Source organism: Callospermophilus lateralis, chromosome 13 (assembly GCF_048772815.1).
Source record: "Callospermophilus lateralis isolate mCalLat2 chromosome 13, mCalLat2.hap1, whole genome shotgun sequence".
Lineage (NCBI taxonomy): Eukaryota > Metazoa > Chordata > Mammalia > Rodentia > Sciuridae > Callospermophilus > Callospermophilus lateralis.
Window position 1 is genome coordinate 9,331,530 of NC_135317.1, and position 19,195 is coordinate 9,350,724.

Consider the following 19,195-nt stretch of genomic DNA (forward strand, 5'->3'; position numbering starts at 1 on the left):
GAGGACCCCAAGTCTATTAGCTAAGTTTCTGCATAATATAAACTCTAGTTTTTAGAATCATTGTTCTTACTCCTCCTGAGGTTTTTTGTTTGTATGTGTGTTTGTGTTTGTGCCAGGAATTCAATCCAGGAGTGTTTCTCTACTGACACACATCCCCAGCCCTTTCTATATTTTTTATTTAGAAACAGGATCTCACTGAGTTGCTTAGCACAATACTGTTTCTGAGGCTGGCTTTGAACTTGCCATCTTTATGCATCCTGTGCTTTCCAAATATAGGGTAAACAGTATCTCAAATCCAGAACATCTATCTGATATCCAGAACTCTTACCTGAAATCCAGAACCCCAGCTTACCTCTCCATGATTCTGAGAATAAATCCCAGCTCTCTTTTCATATACTCAAATCCAGGGTTCCCTGATCACCTTAAATGAAGGTAATATAGAATAGATAGTAAAATGACAAGTCAGCTGTATAATGGACCACATTCAACAACACATGAAGGCTAATGGATAGATATGTTAATAAAAAACATTAAGCCCTCTTTCAAAAAAAAAAAAAACATTAAGCCCTCTTTCAAATGTAAAAACCCTTAAGTCTCACTTGTGGGTATGCCTTCATCCAAACACTTTGTCCCAGGTGTGAAGCCAGATGGAAGTTATGGGAAGGAGGATGGGATAAAAAATGGATGTGAACCCAGATGGTAGCAAGGATTCCTTTTTCTATATCTATTTTAAATATATTTTGCCCCTGTGCTGCCCAAAACCATCTATAAACTCCAAAGCAGGCACACCAAATGGGATTTTCTTTTTTATGCTCTCTTCTACATTATGAGAGTTCTATTTACTCTTGCTTTAAAAAAAATCCTATTCTTTTTACTCTTTCCTTCTTTGAGTTTCCATAGATTTTATTCTTCAAAATTTTTGAAACAAGATCCCAGACAAGATTGGTGAAGTGGGAAATTTAGTTTCATCTCAAAACTCCAGTTTCAACCTGATCATTTTTTTTTATGTTTCATTTGGAAGGGATGACTTATTTGTAGTATTTTTTTCCTCAAAGAACTGGAGGGCAGTTTTGTTTTTAATTGCTTTACTCTTGTGAGTTTTTTACATTAGAAAAAATAGGAAAAAATTAGGTGATATTAAAAATAATGACTCTCTTTTTAATAAAATAGTATAATTAATGTATCCCAATTAAAGATATTTTAAAAAATGTAATGGGTTCAAAATTGAGGATTTTTTTTCATATGTAAGACTGTTTATTAAAATGACCTGTAGAAGCATTCCAAACATTCCAGAAAAATTCTTTGTCCTTATGTGAAGTAAAATTAAAATATGACTTGACTAGATTTAAAATACAGGAAAGTTTAATCACAAGAGCTAAACTACATATTGAATTTGAAGGTCAATAGCAATGTGAATAACTTGGTGCATTTTTAATAACCTATTTTACATAGATATTAACCAGTAGCCTTAGTACTTCTCCATTTGGGTAGAATCAGTTACCCAGATATCAATAACACAGTGTTTTATCTCCAACAGTGGTTTTGCTTATCACAGTGTCTGAGTTCAGATTCCTAATTGAAAAATTTACAGTGATTTGTGTCCTCATTTCTATTGACATCATATAAATATTTGCATCAGAGCTGCCGCCTTAGGTTGGTAGTAATTTTTATCTAGGGACTTCTAAGTTTCGATTCAGGAGTAATTTTATCTAGAGATCTGGAGACAATGCTTCTTAACCTCGAATAAGAACATGAGCCTGCTAATGGGTCAACACCACCAAAACCTATGACATAACCCCTAAAGTATGCTTGTGAAATTCCTCTTGCAGGCTAAAAAGCTGCTCTGAAGTGCCTACAATCTCTCCTCAGAAGGACAGCCTTATCAGTTTGCTCCATACTCTGAAAATAAGTCTCTTGCATGGGATTCTGGTGTGTGGTGTGGTCTTTGTGTGAACTCTATGAGCATCTTTTCAATTTCAAGCTTCCATATTTGTCCAGTCCTTAGTTTTAGAACATTCTTACATAAGATGCCCGTAGACACCAATTTCTCTTGGCCTATTTAGAAAATATCTGTATCTGAGTCTTGCCTTCAGGACATCAGTTTGAACAATAAGTGTGTAGCATCTAAAGAGAGTAGTGGGATATTGTGCAGCTGGAAGAAATCTTCCAAAGCATCTTTCATGTAAAAGGCAGCTCATTTGGGATTGCATACCAGGAATTCAACTCACGTGCTCTCAACCACTTAGCAACATCCCAGACCTATTTTATGTTTTATTTATAAACAGTTGCTTAGTGCCTCACCATTGCTGAGTCTGCTTTGAACCCTCCATCCTCCTGCCTCAGACTCCCAAGCCCCTGGGATTACAGACATTCTTTACCATGCCTGTCGGGTAGTTTATTTTTTATTTTTCTTTCATAGATACTGTGAATAAAGCTACAATAAAAATGGAACTGCAGTCATTTCTTTGAGAACATTTTGCAATTCATTTAGATATACACTTAGAAATATTATTACTGGATTGAATGGAATTTTCTTCCCAGATTTATACTTTTCTATTTAATTTATTTAGGTACTCGAGATCAACCCATAGACACTTTGCCTCTGTGCCACACCCCAACCTCCTCCTCCTTTGTGATACAATGTCTCGCTCACTGGTTTAGGACCTTGCCAAATTTTTGAGACTCATCTTGAATTTGAGATACTCCTTCCTTATTCTCTTGAGCCACTTGGATCACAGGCATGTACAGCCTTCTCTTCTACCCCAAATTATTATTATTGGATGATATGGCATTTTTAACTTCAGCTTTTAAAAAACCTTAACACATTTTTCAAAAATATATTTAGTAAATTTATATTTTCACCAACACTTTTACATGAATATATACTCTGACATCCCTTTAATTATTCAGATATTTGTTTGCTTTATTTTGGTTTGCTTACTGGGAATTTAATCCAGGTCTTCTTACCACTGAGCCATATCCCTAGTCCTTTTCATGTTTTATTCTGAAACATAGACTCATTAAATTGCTTAGAGCCTTGCTAAAACCCTGAGTATCTCTTTTAAGTCAGTCCTGAACCTCTGGGATTACAGTTCTCTGACACAACACCTGGCTTTGAAATTTTTTTAAAGCCATTCTAAGAGCCCTGCATAGGGTGCAGAATATCTCTTGGATTCATGTAATAAATCCCTGAGTCAAGTTTATGTGAAGTATGTAGGAGTGTTTTGTAAATATTTTTTGTAATAGACAAGGATTTTTTGTTTCTAAGACCTTTTCTGAACTATTATTTGGTATAATAGTCCATAGAAGTGCTGGAAAAACAATATAAATCAATTGGTTTTCAATCTATGTAGATTTGCACATTCTCAATCACCATTGCTTTCAGAACTTGGAATATCACAACATAGTAATTTGAACAAAATATGTGCAAGTTGAGAAAATCAGTGTACAAGGAAACTCCTTCTGGGAGCAATTGGTAGTTATGACTTTATTACTGGAGTTAGCAGAATTGGGGCTGAGCTCATGAAGAGCTAAAATCTCACTCAGGGTACCAGTGATTTGTTGTATTTCCCCCTGTTACACCCACAATACAATCTAGAAAGAAACTCCTCTGATACCAATAGTAATTGAGGGAAAATGTACTCAAATTTCTTATTGAGATTAATAACAGCTTTGATATTTGTCTACTTCATTGCCTTGATTCCAGCTGATAAAACACTTGCAAAAACTTTCATGGACCCTAGAAATTACCACATATTTTTGTGGTTAGACAGGTGTGTACCACATCTTCCATATTTCTGTTTACTATGGGTGACGCTGTTCACTGGGGATTTGGTCCCAAATATTATACTTTACTCAAGACAGAACTAATGCTCAGTGTACCCCAAGTATTTTTTTATAATTAAAAGTAGATATTATCAAAATTGTTGAATGTATTTAAGCCTCTCTATTCATTTATAACCTTGTCAAAAGAGAAACTTATAACATGAGAAGCTTCTTAACTGTATTTATAGATGAAGGGAAAGTCCAAAATTATAATATTCTGCTTTTTTTCAACATTATATTCACTAAATATTTTTCTCTGTTGTTGTTGTGTTGTTGAGTTTGGAAAAAAGTACCTTGCACATTCTGCACATACACACTCCACTAGAAAACCATGCTACCAGTCCCAAATTTCAACTTCAAACAGGATAATTTTACCATTCACATCCAATATTATTTTTTATATGGATAGATTTTTTAGGTCATTCTATTGCTGTTAACAACAAAAATTGATATACATATGGATTCAGATTTGGTTCAGTTTTGATTAATTTCTCTGTATTATTGGTATATAGGTTAATAATATACATTAATCTCACATAACAATAATTATTTTATTTAGTTTTCTAAATTAGATGTCTGAGGCAATTTTACATATTTTTTCTTAGATAAATTTTAGAAAAAAATATTTAAGCATGCTAAAATTTTAATGGGAGGATATTATACATTAAACTGTTAAATGGTTGTCACTACAATTATGAGTTCTATTGTAAAGGTAAAAATTTCTAAGCTGATTCTAAGCCGCAGAGCCTGAGTTAAAGTGTAAAAGACCGGGCATTGTAAAGTTTCTAAATTGCAAGGCCTGGGCTAAAAAGTAAAAGACTAGGTATTGTTACAATTCCTCTGCTACCCCCGGAACCTGTAATCTCTGTAGCTATTAGGACAATACTGGAACTGCCCAGTAAATATTTCCATTGATTCCCTGGTTGTTTAATAGCTAAGGGCTCTGAGTAGCTCGGCACGTAGGCATCTAGGCCCTAGAACCAATCAGTTTAAATGTGTACCCCGCTTAGAAGTGACGAATCACACCTGCCCAGCCTGTTCCCGCCAATGAATTAACAAATCATGTCTCAGAGTTGTCGTTCAATTTTCCCGCGCCTCATGATGATTTGTTCTGATGTATGCAAAGCCCCCACCCTCACCAAAAGTGTACTTCAGCTCTGCTTTACCTCTGCTCCAGCCTCTGGGCTGCTCTTCTTTCTTGAGTGGACATGGAGCCCCAGCATGCTGGTTCAATAAAACTTCCCCCTGCTTATTGCATGAGGCTGGTCTCTTGTGGTCTCTTTCTCCGACGCTTCGCCAGACCCTTACATTTGGTACATTGGCCGGGAACTGCACATCGCCGGACAGGGAGACCCAACGGACTGCTTCAGGGGTAAGTAAGGCGCCTTTCTCTCTCTCTCTCTCTCTCTCTCTCTCTCTCTCTCTCTCTCTCTCTCTCTCTTTCCCCTCCTTCTTCTCCTTTTCTCCTCCTTGTTTTTCTTTCGTGATAGCTCGGGTTCGGTTTCTGGCTCAATGGCGGGCGTAAGCTCCCAGAGGGCATAAGCTCTCAGAGCCTTGGTTTGGGGTTGGCAGCGTGTGGCTGCCAGTGGAAAACGTAAGTTTTCCCTGTCTGTGGTGGACAGACGTGTCTTTGGAGCCACAGGCCACGTTGCCCAGAGGGACGCCCTAGAGAACGCGGGGAGAAACAAAGGTGCCCTCATCTGGGGGGGGGGGGCGAAAAAGCCCCTGTAGGTGCTGCCAACCCATCTGGTTTTTGCCGGCAATTCTTTTTGTTGTTCTCAGGTTGAATTCACTGTCTGTCTTTAATTTTTGCTTCTGAACTTGTGTTAAACGTTTTACTGTGTGTCTGTGATTGGGTCTCATTGTGTCTCATTTGTATTGTATTGTCTTGTCTCTGTCTCTGTTCAAGTACCTCCCAGAATGGGACAAAGCCATTCCACACCTCTGTCCCTGACCCTTGATCATTGGACAGATGTCTGCACAAGGGCACAGAATCTTTCTGTTACAGTGAAACGCCGGACCTGGCAGACACTCTGCGGCTCAGAATGGCCCACCCTCGGAGTAGAATGGCCCCTGGAAGGGTCCTTCCATCTCCCTTTAATTCGTAAAGTCAGAGATTCTGTCTTTCAGCCAGGGCTGCGTGGCCATCCAGATCAACGGCCATATGTTTTGACCTTGCAGGACCTCTGCGAGTTTCCTCCCATATGGGTCAAGCCTTTCCTTGTTCCCACTCCTGTTCCAATCTCTTCTCCTATGATCCTACCACTCAAACCTTCCCCTCCTCCCCCTCATCTCTCTGTTCTCCCTGAGTCGCAGGATTTAACTTTACTGGACTCCACCCCCACCTCCTTATCTTTTACCCATGCTCCCAAACCCCCAATTTGCCCTAGGTGATCCTCCTGCCACTGACTCGATCATCCCGCAGCTAGAGGTGATAAGGTCAGATCCAAGCCCGCCCAAGGACTTTGCCGTGCCAGCGCCAGCGGCAGCGGCAGCAGTAGCAGCAGCAGCCCCTCCCCCACCGGAGGAGACTAGGCCAAACAAAGGAACCCACAGGTGGTGGATAATGGAGAACCTGGAAGCCCCGGTGATGCTTCCTCTTCATCCCTATGGGCCCACGATAGATGATGGGCACGGGGGAGAGATGCAGGCTTACCAATATTGGCCTTTCTCCTCCTCAGATCTTTACAACTGGAAAAATAACAATCCCCCTTTTTCTGAGGACCCCACCTGGCTTACAGGTTTAGTTGAGTCGCTGATGTTCTCACACCAGCCCACTTGGGATGACTGCCAACAGCTTTTGGGGACTCTCTTCACAACAGAAGAATGGGAGAGAATCCTCTTGGAAGCCAGAAAGAATATTCTTGGACCAGATGGGAGACCAACCCAACTTTCTAACATCATCAAAGCTGGCTTCCCCTTAAACCAACCCAACTGGGACCCTAACACCTTTGAAGGTAGGGAGCATCTGTCCACCTATCACCGGGCTCTTGTAGCGGGTCTCCGAGCGCCTGCTAGGCGGCCAACTAATTTGGCTAAGGTACGAGAGATTATTCAGGGACCCAATGAATCTCCCTCCATGTTTCTGGAGAGAATTATGGAAGCTTATAGGAGATATACTCCCTTTGATCCTCAGGCAGAGGACCAAAAGGCATCTGTTGCATTGGCTTTTATTGGGCCAATATTCCCTAGATATTAAGAAAAAGTTACAACTTTTAGATGGATTACAAGATATGACCTTAAGAGATTTGGTCAGAGAGGTTGAGAAAGTATATTATAAGAGAGAAACTGAGGAAGAAAAGGAACAGAGGAGGGAGAAGGAAAGGGAATACAGGGAAGAGGAGAGAAACATAAGGCAGACTAAAGCATTGGCTAAGGTCCTGGTAACATCCACAGATAGGCCAGAAGTTGGAAGGCAGGGAGACAGGAAGGGATACCTGGGCCCATGCCAAAGGCTGCCCCTGGCCTCAGATCAATGTGCCTACTGTAAAGAAAAGGGACACTGGGTTAAAGAGTGCCCCAAAAAGAAGCAGATGTGCCGGCCTCCCATGCTGACTCTAGAAGATGACTAGGAAAGTTGGGGCTCGGATCCCCTCCCCGAGCTCAGGGTAACTTTTGAAGTGGAGGGGACCCCAGTGAACTTTGAAGTAGATACAGGAGCAGTATATTCAGCCCTCAAGGCCCCACTGGGCCCTCTATCTAATAAAAGATCCTTAGTTCAAGGGGCTAATGGCAGTAAATATTGGGCTTGGACAACAAAGAGGACAATGGACCTAGGAAGGGGAAAAGTCCACCACTCTTTCCTAGTAATCCCAGAATGCCCGGCCCCATTAATGGGCAGGGACCTACTCACCAAGCTCCAGGCTAAAATAACCTTTAGCCCTCATGGCCCCCAAGTGGAGTTTCTAAACCCTTCAGTAAAGGCCCCTATAGTCACGCCTCTGACTATGTCAGTAGAAGAAGAACATCAACTCTTCACGGCCCCTGGGACCGATCAAACAGGTAGACTACCCCAGAGATGGATAAAAAATTATCCTGATGCCTGGGCAGAAACTGCCGGGTTAGGTCTGGCCATAAAACAACCTCCAATAGTAATAGAATTAAAAGCCTCTGCCTCTCCAATCAGTGTTAAACAATATCCTCTAAGCAAAGAAGCTAGGGATGAAATAAGACTCCATATTCAGAAATACCTGGCTCTTGGGGTCCTAAGGCCCTGTCAATCAGCCTGGAATACACCCCTGTTACCAGTAAGAAAGCCAGGAACTGGGGACTACCGTCCTGTTCAAGACCTGAGAAAGATCAACAACAGAGTGCAGGACATTCACCCCACGGTGCCTAATTCATACAATTTGCTTAGCACTCTGAATCCGGAGCGGATATGGTACACTGTGCTGGACTTAAAAGATGCTTTCTTCTGTTTGCCCTTACATAAGGACAGTCAGTTGTTGTTTGCTTTCGAATGGATAGACCCAGAAATCAGAACATCTGGCCAACTAACCTGGACTCGACTCCCACAGGGGTTCAAAAACTCCCCCACGCTCTTTGATGAAGCTCTCCACAGAGACCTCAACGGCTTCAGAACTACACACCCCGAAGTCACCCTACTCCAATATGTGGATGATCTGCTGCTGGCAGCCAACACCAGGGAGAACTGTGAGTCTGGGACCCAAGCACTCTTATCCGAACTTGCTCAGCTCGGATATAGGGCTTTTGACAAAAAGGCTCAAATTTATCAACAAGAAGTAATCTTCCTGGGTTATTCTCTTAGGGGCGGCAAACGATGGCTTACTGAGCCTAGAAAATGAACTGTTGTGCAGATACCGCCCCCATCTGATAAGAGACAGCTCAGAGATTTTCTTGGGACTGCCGGCATTTGTAGGTTATGGATTCCTGGGTTTGCGTCTTTGGCGGCCCCTTTATACCCATTGATAAAGGGGGATGTCCAATTCCAATGGACTCCTGAGCACCAACAGGCTTTTGATAATATCAAAAAGGTGCTGTTATCTGCCCCGGCCTTGGCACTCCCAAATGTAGAAAAACCTTTCACTCTCTACATCGAAGAAAAGAAAGGAATAGCGTGGGAAGTGCTCACTCAGACTTTGGGACCTTGGAAAAGGCTGGTAGCATACTTATCAAAGAAACTGGACCCAGTGGGTAGCGGGTGGCCCCATTGCCTAAGGGCTATAGCAGTGGCAGCCTTTCTAATAAAGGATGCTGATAAATAAACGTTGGGACAGAAGCTAACCATCATAGCCCCCCATGCCCTAGAAAGCATCATCCGTCAGCCTCCAGACAGGTGGTTATCAAACTCCAGAATAACTCATTACCAGAGCCTCTTGCTTGACAAAGACAAAATAATGCTGGGACCCCCTGCTCCACTTAACCTGGCTACACTGCTGCCGGAAGAATCATCAGGACCTGTCGCTCATGATTGTCAACACATACTGGCAGAAGAGACCAGTGTACTCCCAGACTTAAAGGATCAGCCACTGCCCCGCCCTGAGGTTGTGTTTACGGATGGGAGCAGCTTCCTCCAAGATGGTAAGTGGCAGGCTGAAGCAGCAGTAGTTAGCAAAACTAATGTTATCTGGTCCTCTAGCCTCCCAGAAGGAACATCAGCTCAAAAAGCAGAACTGATTGCCCTTACAAAAGCACTGGAGCTAGCATCAGGCAAAAGAGCCACCATATATGCTGATAGCTGCTATGCAGTCGCCACTGCTCATGTGCACGGGGCTATTTACTAGCAAAGGGGGCTACTGACCTCCACCGGGAAGGAAATAAAGAACAAAGATGAGATCCTCCACCTTCTCTCAGCAGTAAAAGGCCCTAAAGAACTAGCTATAGTGCACTGTCAGGGGCACCAGAAGGGGAACGACCCAGTGGCAGTTGGAAACAAATGGGCAGATGAGGAAGCTAAGTTGGAAGACCTAAATGGAGTGACCCTGTTAACTGTTTCCAAGCCGGGGGAACAACAACCGGGAAACTTGGCGGCACAGGAACTTTCAGGCAACTTATGTCCTGGGGACACAGACACTGAACTCCGGAATCCCACAGAGCCAAGTTTACAATTCCAAAAAGCCCAACTCTATGTCAAAGATGTACACCAGCTCACCCATTTAGGCTCAAAGAAGTTACAGGCACTCTTGAAAGACAAAAGAAAGGACTTATTGTTGACTGACTCGCAGAGGAAAGAAATAGCTGAACAGGTGACTAGAGCTTGTCAAGTCTGCCAATTAGTTAATGCATTCCCATCCAAGCTTCCAGTAGGAAAGCATTTGCGAGGGACCAGACCCGGACAGTTCTGGGAAGTGAACTTTACTGAAATCAAGCCAGCAACGTATGGACTTAAGTATCTCTTAGTCTTTGAAGATACCTTTTCAGGATGGGTCGAAGCCTTCCCCACGAAGAAAGAAACGGCTCAGATGGTGGTCAAAAAGATTCTGGAAGACATCTTTCCAAGATTTGGACTGCCTAAGGTAATGGGGTCCGATAACGGACTGGCGTTTGTGGCCCAGGTAAGTCAGGGATTGGCCAGGACCCTGGGGATTAATTGGAAGTTACATTGTGCCTATAGACCCCAGAGTTCAGGACAGGTAGAAAGGATGAATAGAACAATTAAAGAGACCTTAACAAAATTAAGCTTGGACTATGCTCCTACCTTATGCCCTGTTTTGTGCCAGAAATACCCCCTTCGTCTCTTTGTGTAACCTCACCCCTTATGAAATTCTCTATGGTGCCCCTTCTCCAATCCGGGACCTGACCCCAACCCTGAGACTTAATGATTCCTTTCACACCCCCTTGTTTAACAGACTTAAAGCCCTTGAACACACCCAGCAATACCTGTGGAAATGGCTGGCCACTGCTTATCAGCCCGGAGACAAGGAAATCCCACACCGATATCAAGTGGGAGATTTTGTCTATGTGAGACGACATCAGGTGTCATCCTTGGAACCCAGCTGGAAAGGACCATACCAGGTGCTGCTTATAATGCCTACAGCAGTAAAAGTAGATGGGATCGCTTCCTGGATCCATGCCTCCCATCTCAAGCCTGTGCCCTGTCCAGACTCCGGCTGGAAACTGGAATAGACTGGTAACCCTCTCAAGATGCATGTCCGTCGTGTGGGTAGGGCTATGGATTCTTCCCCTGACCACCTGCAGCCCTAATCCCATCAGCCTGTTCAACAACACTGGCAAATTATAAATCCCACTGGACAAGTAATATGGTCTATATCACATAAAGCTCCCTTATGGACTTGTTGGCCATCTCTCCATCCGGACATTTGTCAACTGGCCATAGGCCCCTCTGACTGGGACCTCCCTGACATAGAGGACCCCACACAGATCCCGTTCGACCCCAAGCCAGGGCAACATTCCCCACGGGGTAACCATATGCATTATGGATGTCATCACCCACATCATAGGTGTAGACTAGCCAGTCTTGATTATTATGTGTGTCCAGATGATTTCCGAAGTTGCAAACAGGCCCGAACCTGTGGAGGGCCCAATGACTTTTATTGTAAATCTTGGGGTTGTGAACAAATGGGAGCTGCATTGTGGAAATCAAATTCCCCAGACAGCATGATTCAGGTAGGGCGAAATAACACCTGAATAAACCCTAGAGACTGTATGACTAGCCGAGTGTCAAACACTCGCTGTGGGAAAAATAGTCTGTGTAACCCCCTCAACATAACTTTTACCTCCAAAGCAAGGGGCTACCTCAGGACGACATGGCTTATGGGAAATACCTGGGGAATGAGATTCTATGTTTATGGCCCCACCTATGACTTTGGTCTCTGGTTCACCATCATATTTAAGCAGGAAGAAAATCCCATGGCAATAGGGCCCAATACCCTTAAGCCAGATTTTAAGCATCCCAAACCCCCTTCGCTTAGAACTACCAGAACCCCTTTACTATCTCATTCCTCCCAGTTTCTGTCTTTGCCTACTTCCCCAGTCCAGAGTACAGCTGACTCCTCCCCCTGGGAATTAATTAAAGCAACCTTCGAGGTGCTAAACTCCACACAGCCAGACCTCACCCAATCCTGCTGTCTATGCCTCTCTGCCACACCCCCTTATTATGAAGGGATAGCAGTTAATAAGACTTATGCAGTAAAGACGCAGAGTTCCACCTGCAGTTGGGGTAAAAATCCAAAGTTAACTCTCCCAGAAGTAACTGGGGCAGGTTTATGTATAGGGTCACCACCCAAAAGTAAACAACATATATGCACCCAGATAGGAGAAATTAATGTCACACAGGGCTTTCTAGTCCCCGAGAAAGGAACCTGGTGGGTGTGTGACTCAGGATTAACTCCTTGCATTTCAGTCCAGGTGTTTGACAGCTCAGTAAATTATTGTGTGATGGTGCAAGTACTCCCCAGGGTGCTTTTTCATGATGCAGAATCATTTGAAGGTTTAGTAGGAGGACAAATAACCCGTTCCCACTGGGAACCAGTGTCCCTCACTCTGGCCATACTATTGGAGATAGGAGATGCTGCAGGAGTTGGTACAGGAGCTGCTGCTATGATCCGAGGGTCACAACAAATGGCTCAGTTAGAGACAGCAATAGATCAGGATCTGAAAACATTGGAAACTTCTATCACAGCCTTGCAAGAGTCTTTAACCTCTCTCTCTGAGGTTGTTTTACAGAATAGGTGAGGGTTAAATCTTCTTTTTATGAGGGAAGGAGGCCTCTGTGTAGCACTAAAGGAAGAATGTTGTTTCTATGCTGACCATACTGGACTTGTAAAAGAATCCATGAGTAAATTAAGAAAATGCCTTGAAGAGAACCAGAGAGAGAGGGAAACTCAACAAGGGTGGTTTGAGTCTTGGTTTGCCCAGTCCCCCTGGTTAACTACACTCCTATCAGCTCTAGCTGGACCCTTGATCATTCTTATGTTGTTACTGACTGTGGGTCCCTGTTTGCTTAACCGCATAGTTTCTTTCCTCCAGGCTCAGATTGGACAGGTGAAACTCATGGTAATCAGACAACAATATGCTCCACTGGCAGAAATAGAAAATGAGACCCTCCAATAATTATGATTCAATACTTTTAAGATTAAAAGTAGTCATAAAAAGGAGTGGGGAATGTAAAGGTAAAAATTTCTAAGCTGATTCCAAGCCACAGAGCCTAAGTTAAAGTGTAAAAGACTGGGCATTGTAAAGTTTATAAATTGCAAGGCCTGAGCTAAAAAGTAAAAGACTAGGTATTGTTACAATTCCTCTGCTACCCCCGGAACCTGTAATCTCTGTAGCTGTTAGGACAATAGTGGAATTGCCCAGTAAATATTTCCATTGATTCTCTGGTTGTTTACTAGCTAAGGACTCTGAGTAGCCCAGCAAGTAGGCATCTAGGCCCTAGAACCAATCAGTTTAAATGTGTACCCCGCTTAGAAGTGACCAATCACCCCTGCCCAGCCTGTTCCCACCAATGAATTAACAAATCATGTCTCAGAGTTGTTGTTCAATTTTCCCGCGCCTCATGATGATTTGTTCTGATGTATGCAAACCCCCACCCTCACCAAAAAGTGTACTTCAGCTCTGCTTGACCTCTGCTCCAGGCTCTGGGCTGCTCTCCTTTCTTGAGTGGGCATGGAGCCCCAGCATGCTGGTTCAATAAAACTTTCCCCTGCTTATTGCATGAGGCTGGTCTCTTGTGGTCTCTTTCTCCGATGCTTCGCCGGACCCTTACACTATTTATACATATAATGTGTATAATGGAGCATTTTATGTCCTCTTTAAATTTTTTTTTGTGATAAGTTGTACATATTATTCTTGAAAGCTTATATACTTGTGATGTGTTAAACAGATATCACTTGTGTGAAATACTTATGTAATTTAATACCAAGTAATAAAAAACAAAAAAAAAGGCTGGAGATGTGGCTCAGGGGCTAAACAACACAAGACTCCCTAGACTCCGCTAGGCCTTCACTTTGGCACTCCTGCATGTCTCCCTCTTTCCTGCTCTTTTTTCTTTCTCCCAGTGAAGTGGTTGTTTTAAGTGGCAAATGCTTGAACTGCAGAGCCCCAGGCCAAGTCCCTTGAGTTTTTGTTTTGAGGCTTTAGTTTTTTGGATAGCTGGGCTAATTTGTTCATTAATTTCATAAAAAAAAATCTTGAAACTATTTACAATGACCTTAAATATTTTTGGTTGTCATTGTATCTAGTGCTTTTGTGATTATTTTAAACTATGAAATTTTTTTCTTATACAATTAATTTAATTTGGACATCATATAGTTTTGCATTGTAACGGGTTTACTAGTATGAATTTCTTTATTTTTTTAACATATACAATTAGATGTTTTACAGTTACTTGGTTATTGTTCAAGTATTCTTTTTATATTCTTTTTATATGTTATTGTCACAAACACCCTGCAAAGTATGTAGGACTACATTATTTTTATTATTTGACTAATAAGGAAACAGACACAGGTCAAATGACTTTCCATATTAAATTTAGTGATAAGAAATTCTAGGATTTGTAGGTAGGTCTTGATGCCTGGGACCCTTTTAAAGTCCCCAGTTTTTTTTGTTTTTTTTTTTTTGTTATTCCATGTAATCTTCCTAAAAACCCTTGAATAGAGTAACTATTCTCACTTTATGTATAAGGAAGCTGGTTTGGGGAGATTAAATTGTGTTTTCAAAATCATCCAACTCATAATGTAATTTTTGCTGTTTGCATTCATTGAGCTGTGTTGTCTCTTGAGGTATTCTTCACAAAATAAAATTGACAATTTATGTATAAACTTACCTAATCTATCCTTACATGACTAAACAGATCTCTTGACACATAGTATAATTTGCTGCTGGATTTGGTTGTTAAATTGAGTGAAATACTGCTAAGATTTAAAACACTGAAAATTTACTGAGTTTTCTTTAACCATAAGGTATCACTGTTTGCTATTCTGAATATATTTTTCAAGCCCACTAAATCCAAAAGTAGCCCAGAGGTAGCTGTCACCTGTTTTTTGAGCATAGCTAAGGCAGTTGGACAGGATTTATATTGCCATCCTGATACAGAGGGATTTCTGCAAGCCTCCCATTTATCTCATTTTCTAATTGGAATCCATGAAGACAATGAGGTAAACTGGGTAACCCTTATTTATGTCATGTTTGAGGGGGAGGCTGTTTTTCTGCATTGTGACCTAAACCTCAAAATGACTTGACTTTAACAACAGAGTATATGATAATAATACAGTTTTTATCCTCTTTCTGAAATATTCAGAGTTTTTTTTACTCTGATCACATCAGGTTTGTGAGGTGATAGAAAATAGTGATAGTAATTTTATTTCCTAGATAGGGAAATTTAAGAGTTTATTTGTTTGCACAAATCAGTATAAAATGTGATTTTCAATTTAGGGCTTCAGTTTCTACAAAACCAAGCCAGATAATCATGTTCATTAAGTTAAAAATATTATATACTTAAATACTTAAGTATATATTTTATGGTATTCAATTCTTGGTATGAATTTCAGTGGTTGAATATTATAATGTTTTATATAGTACATTCATTGGCTGGATTTGGACCATTGATAATGTAAAACTGTGGATTTTGGAAGAAGGGAGAGAGGGAGTTTGATCTTGGCTAGTGTGCATATATATTGGGCAAGAAGAATTATACTTTTTCATAAAAGATGAAGATTCAAAACTTGACATTATATTGGATTATTGTAACAAATAATTTTTTCTTATGCCAGGGGAGAAAAATGTTAATTTCTAAATACAATACAATAATGGATTTGAAATGTGTTTCTTTGCAAATATCCAGTGATTAGTTGGGCCTTTATTGCTTAGTGAACTGATTTGCAAAAGGATTCTTAACTGCCCCTGGCGACCACTCCTTGGCCCTGCATTCCACTTCCCCTCTGCTAGCACTTCACAGTCAGCTGCCTCTAGTCCGGCCTTGGGAGGGGTCCCTGGTCAGAATGCGCTGTGTACTCTGGACACTGTTCCTGGGCTAAAGCTGTAACTGCAGAAGCTGTGGGGGCTGCAACTGCAGCACCAGAGCTGCCTGTTTACCCTTTTATTCTACCTCTGGCCCCTTCCCCTTGGGCATTTCTGGCTGCCGCCACTGCCTGCTGCTCTTACACAGGGCAGCTGTGGCCGCCTCTTAGCCCCAGGTCTCCAGATCCAAGAGGCTGGTGGACCCTTCCCTGGTGGCCACCTCAGCAGCAGCCACCATCTCCTACCTGTTTCTGCATGCTACTCTGCTACCCCAGTCACTGGCGGCCATCATGGGCTCATCTCAGAGCTACAGCCAGGAGTCCAAAACTCTCTACCTGGAGGGTCAATAGGTAGAAGATAGGTAGAAGAAAAACACGGAAAGCATACGTGCAGTTTGAAGAACCAGAAATGGCCAACCATGCCTTGTTGAAACACAGGGAAGAAATTGGTAACTTATATATAGAGATATTTCCAGCAGAAGGAATAATGTTCAAACCCATGTTGGCTCTCATAAGGGAAGAAAAATGGCATTTTCTGCTACTGCTCAGTATATAACTAAGCCAGAAATTATATTTGAAGAACATGAAGTAAATGAGGACATTAGATCCACGACAGGTTTTGAAAAATTGCCTAAAAAGATGTCAGAAAAGTTTCCAGAGGCTGTTGATTTTGGAACTACACCTTCATTGCATTTTGTCCACAAGAGAGGATTACATTTTCAAGATAATGCCCAAGATATTGTGAATTTTTTGCTTCCCTGAAGCCTGTGAGAATCACCATGAAATACAGTTCCAGTGAAAAAGCTACTGTAAAAGCTGATGTGCACTTGGATACCCATGAGGATGCTTTTGCAGCTATGCTCAAGGATAGGTCCCATGTTCACCACAGGTATATTGCACTGTTCTTGAATTCATGTCCAGAAGGAAAATAAGACTTCCAGGGACACCCAATAGTAAGGTGAAACAAGAAGCATTTTATTTTCACATCTTTCTTGGACATGGTCTATAAAGTTTCTGTTTATTGGCAGCAACAGCTAAAGAAAGGATTTGGGGTTTGGGGTTCATGCTTCTAAAAAACATTCATAGGGGTGGGGATGTGGCTCAATCAGTAGCGCACTTTCCTGGCATGCGTGAGGCCCAGGTTCGATCCTTAGCACTACATATAAACAAAAATGTTGTGTCCACCAAAAACTAAAAAAAAATTTTTTTAAAAAATCTCTCTCTCTCTCTCTCTCTCTCTCTCTCTCTCTAAAATATTTAAAAAACATTCATAGAGAACTGCTGATAAGGAGAAAAATTCAATTCGGTATTGTGAAATAAACCACAAATCTTAAATTTTTTCAAACTATTCAGGATCTGATTAAGAAAATCGGATTAATTCTTTATTTTATATAATTAAGCAGTTTCTTTTTACAGAGGATATGTTACCCATTGTAAAGACCACATATATTTATTCAGTACTATCTTTAAATTCTTATTCTCATTTGAAAAGTAATCTGTCCAAGGTTTTGATTTTTCCTATGAATTGAGAGCTCTGATGTAAAGCTTCTTATGGATAAAATAATGTTTTATTGTAACAAAACACTAACCAAAGCAAGGAAAGGTTTCAGACCTTTAAACCACTATGGCGTGGCAGAATAGTTTTCATTTTAGCTATATTTGATTATTTAGATAGGAGTAGTGATTAAAATAAATAAATACTAGAGGTTAGTGAGTATTAATGAAAAGTTGGCAGTTTTATGTCTTTATAAATGTTTTGGCTTTATAAACCTTGGGGTTAAAAGAACTTAATATTGGTGTCTGTCTGTTTTGAGGGAAGTCTAGTCTCAACTTAAAAGTTTACCCCCCCCCCCTTTTTTTTTGGTTTGGGTAAACCTTAAAGGTATTTGTTAGTGGTAAAGTGATATGTCACAATAGTCCAGACTTGGAAGGACATTGATGGCTTTACTTGATTTAAACCATCTCTATACAGGAAAAAAGTCTGTCTCCTCATTTGCTTTTTCAGTGCAGTAGCACATCCCATATTTTAGAACAAGTGGGGGGGGGGCTTGCTTTAAATAAAAATAGCATTTAATGTATAATTGTGTGAAGGGTTTATGGATAAAGTTACTTCTGCCACATTGTGGCAGTACCTTCTGCTTTAATATTAAAAAGCTTGTTATTTAAATACTGGACAAAATGGATGGCTTTAAAATGTATAAGTTATATATTAATTAATAAACTATCTTTATGTGCAAAGAAAAGAAAAAAGATCTTTAGATGGTCTTTTGAGTAAATTGGAAAAAAACAGGATTGCATGCTTTTCCAATTGGAAAATAAAGAAGATTGTATGCTATCCAACAATATGCTTTGTTTCCCAGTGTTTGCTAATATAATAGGTAAAATGGTATTTTTGGTTTAATTTGCATAATTTGAATACTGGTGAACCTGACCTTCTCTATATTTACTTGTCAGCTGAGTGGATTTCACCTGCAGTTGACAAATTTATAAAATAAAAATTGAGGATTCGTTGACAAATTTGAATTTTATGTAAACCACAAGTAATATTTTTGTTTGTATTATGCAATAATTGGGATATATTTATTTCTGAACAACAGTAATTGTGTATTTGAAATTCAAATTTAATGCAGATTCCTGAATTTCTCATAACACTAATTTTTTTAACATATATTTTTTAGTTTTCCATGGACTTTTATTTTGTTTATTTATATGTGTGCCAGAAAATCAAACTAAGTGCCTCAAACATGCTAGGCAAGTCTTCATCACTGAGCTACAAGCCCAGTCCATGGTAATGCACATTTTACTTTCTGCTTTTTTTTTAAATCAAATTTTCAGTTGTATTTTCTGTTTTTTATTGTGTTTTTAAGAGCACTAAGCATATATTGAATATTAGTTCCTTGTCTTCTTTAAATGTTGGAAACATATTCTTCTGGTGTTTTGACTACTTTTTAAATTCATAATGTTCTTTGTTGAAAAACAAGTCTGTAATTTCAGCAGAGGTAATTTTCTCAAAATTTCACTGTGTCGCTTATGATTTTATTTTCTTTAAGTAATCGTCATCATCTAGAGGTGCAAATATATTATTCTACAGCACTGGTGGTTCCAGACTTAACACATCTAGATGAATTATGGTGTGATCAAAGATTTTTTATCTTGAAAGCAATAAACATTCAGTATGATATAATATCAGATTTTGAATTTAATCTTTTTATACCACTCATATTTGTCTTGGGGAGAGAATAAATTAGACCCAATGGTTATCTACCACTGTGCTACATTCCCAGCTTTTTTTAAATTTTTAGACAGGCTCTTGCTAAATTACCCAGACTGGTCTGGAACTTGCATTTATCCTGTCTCAGCTTCCTGGGGACCTGGGATTACAGGTATATGCCATAATCCTGTAGGATATTCTTTTTTTGATGCTGAGAAAC

The 19,195-nt window shown here is 40.6% G+C and overlaps 1 pseudogene; it reads left to right on the forward strand.

Annotated features, from left to right (window-relative positions):
• The first annotated feature begins 11,214 nt into the window (after positions 1 to 11,214).
• LOC143379532 (G-rich sequence factor 1 pseudogene) lies at positions 11,215 to 16,696 on the forward strand (annotated as a pseudogene).
• Positions 16,697 to 19,195: the final 2,499 nt, after the last annotated feature.